The sequence below is a fragment of the Phodopus roborovskii genome, unplaced genomic scaffold (genome assembly GCF_943737965.1).
Source record: "Phodopus roborovskii unplaced genomic scaffold, PHOROB, whole genome shotgun sequence".
Lineage (NCBI taxonomy): Eukaryota > Metazoa > Chordata > Mammalia > Rodentia > Cricetidae > Phodopus > Phodopus roborovskii.
Genome location: NW_026126549.1, coordinates 17,360,531 through 17,363,305, shown reverse-complemented (window position 1 = coordinate 17,363,305; position 2,775 = coordinate 17,360,531). Strand labels below are relative to the sequence as shown.

General features: G+C 38.7%; 1 non-coding gene across 1 annotated transcript; it reads right to left on the bottom strand.

Annotated features, from left to right (window-relative positions):
• Positions 1 to 2,088: 2,088 nt before the first annotated feature.
• On the bottom strand, positions 2,089 to 2,239 carry LOC127234322 (U12 minor spliceosomal RNA). Its single transcript, XR_007835565.1, has one exon. It is a non-coding gene; the product is annotated as a U12 minor spliceosomal RNA (small nuclear RNA).
• Between the last annotated feature and the right edge of the window lie 536 nt (positions 2,240 to 2,775).

Here is a 2,775-nt window from a genome sequence, read left to right as displayed (position 1 = left end):
GGAGTTACCTTTTTAATATTTTCCTCTAAGTAAGATATATATATATATATATATATATATATATATATATATATATATATAATATTATTCAAATGGTTGAATTAGTGGCAGCTGGGAATGTAGGTCAGTTGGTAGAAAGCTTCCCTAGTAGGGACAAAAGCTCTAGGTCCATCCTCTGAACCTCATAAACCAGGCACAGTGGCACACAACTGTTAAACCTGTCTTAAGGAGGTATGGCAGGAGGATGATCATCAGTCCAAGGTGATCCCCATCACTGGCGCCACTCAGACCTCAAGGCCAGTCTAGGCTACATGCGATCATGCCCCACAAACAATCAGAGAGGAAGAATTAAACCCTGCACAGGCAGAGTACTGTGAGATCAACACTGGCATTTTTGTATGATCTTTGTTTCACTTTTATGTCTACATTTTTTTTCTTTCTCTCATGCAAAAATGTTATCATCTTCACAACTTTCTTTATCCATGCACACAATGTCACGCCCCCCCCGGAAATCCAATATTATACATCAAAATGTGTTAAAATCTCCTAGATAAAATTTGAATGCCTCAGTCACCATTTCAGCCTAATGCCTCCAAGCAAATGTACTTGGTTCAGATGATTTGTTGAGTAGCCATGTTAATGCTGCATTCCAATTTCAGAAAGTCGCCTCAGAGGCTAGTAACAGAAGTTACCAAGAAATAACAAAGACATCAATCTGAGGAAGGAAGACTCGAAGTAATTTTCTTCCCCTAGAATGAACGTCCTATAGACACTCAGTACATTTCAGGTGTAATTTATGAAGGTGTTTCCCACACTAGGACACAGTAAGTTGATGATTAATATCCAAATAGCAGAAATATTGAAAAAATAGATTACCAAGTAACCTTCTAGAGGCTCTTGAATTGAAAGCAACTTAGAGAAGTTATAGAATCTTACTGTAAAGCCAGGGAGAGTTGAATTATTCTTTTAAATGTAGATACAACTGAAAAAAATTAATGAATTAATTATAGTAATTTGTAAGTCGTGACTCTTAGTTTCCATATATAACTAAAGGCTATGTCTTAAAAGTGATATTGGGATACTTTCAAACTGAAAGTATATTAATGGGAGTCTGGAATAGTTCTTTAACTGAAAAATATTTCAGATTTACTTTAATTAGTTCATGCTAATGGCCAAAATAAAAAATAAAAAAGACTGACTTCTCTAAGATCAGCATTAATATTTTATTATTGTTCTTTGTCCCTTTCTTTTCCTAAACTAGAGCTCAAACCCAGGGCCTCATGCAAGCTTTATACCACTGAGGGAGTCTCTAACCCAAACTCTAGCTATTACAATCTTTTTTCCTGGCCCAAAGGCTAGATTTTCTATTTAACTTGCATCTTGAACCTTTTGAGATCCCATGCTTTCCCAAAAGAAACAGACTTTCTCTGGGTCAGATCCAAGGATTGTGTGTGACCTCTTCAATTGTTTAGCTTCCTCACAAATATCTTTCAAAGAAAGGAGAAATATTAACCTCTGAGTGTTGAAGCAGTAATCTTGCTGATCATTTGACAAAGCAGTATGATATTTCAGACTGCAAATTCCTGCTTCCACTCAACTGGTAAATTAAGAAGATATTTGTTGCTGGACTTGTCTACTGCCAAATCCAAGCACTCAGTGCCTACCCTTTAGTACTTTAGAATGTGACTAGATTTAGAAATAAGGTCTTGATCCTTTTATTACATTAAAATTGGGTCTTTACAGTAGACTTAGACTTAGCCAATTCATGATGGATAACACAGAGGGAAATTTGTGTGAACATAGAGATAGGAGACAAGCATCTGCCACTCAAGAAGACAGGCTTCAGGTGAAAGGGACTCTGCTGACATTCTGATCTGGAACCTTCTCATGAAGTTAAGGTTTCAATGAAAAGCTATTGATAGTCTTATGGTTTTAACATCATTTGTTTGGCCATCACTTACTGGCTAGTTCCCTAAATCCATTCTCAAAGTCCCCTTCCTTCTTTCTAATCTCCACCAGGAGGTCTACATTTTATCTCAAGAAAAAAAATTTTTTTAACTTTCTGACTTTCTTTAGTATATATGGGGTCGGGCAGACTGTCTCACCCAGGCATCCTGCAAAGTAGGCAGGTCACCTTAGGAGGCAACCTTTACCTGCTCAAAAATTTGTCTCACATTAGCAGTCAGGACTCTGGCCTCACCCCAAATTGTTATTTTCCTTATTCATAAGTTTAAGGCATTATCTCAAATCTAATATAGTCAGACTTGGAAGCCTCATATTTTCCCTCAGAACTCCATCTTCTCAGTAAGCAGCAACTCCAACAATCTCCTTGCCAAGACCAAAATATATATATATATATATATATATATATATATATAATTTTTATTTTACATATCAACCCCAGTTCCCTCTCCCTCCCTCCCTCTTTCCCACCCTCTCATGACCCCCGACACCCCCACACACTCCACATGTATGGTGATACCCTCCAGGAGGAGTCATCTAAATATGTCAAGTCATTTGAGTAGGAACTAGGCCTTCTCTCTGGGGGATGTGCTCCCGAAGTCCTTTTGTGCACCAGGAATATATCCTGGCTCCACTGTCCAAGGTCCCTTAGACTGCCCAGGCCTTCTAACTGAGACCCATGATCAGGGGGCCTGAGTCGGTCCAGCTATCAGTCTGGGGGGAGGCATTAGCTCCTCCTTGTTCAGGTCAGCTGTCTCTATGTTTTTCTGCCACCTGGTCTTGTCCTCCCTCTCTGCATCTGAATTCCAGTTC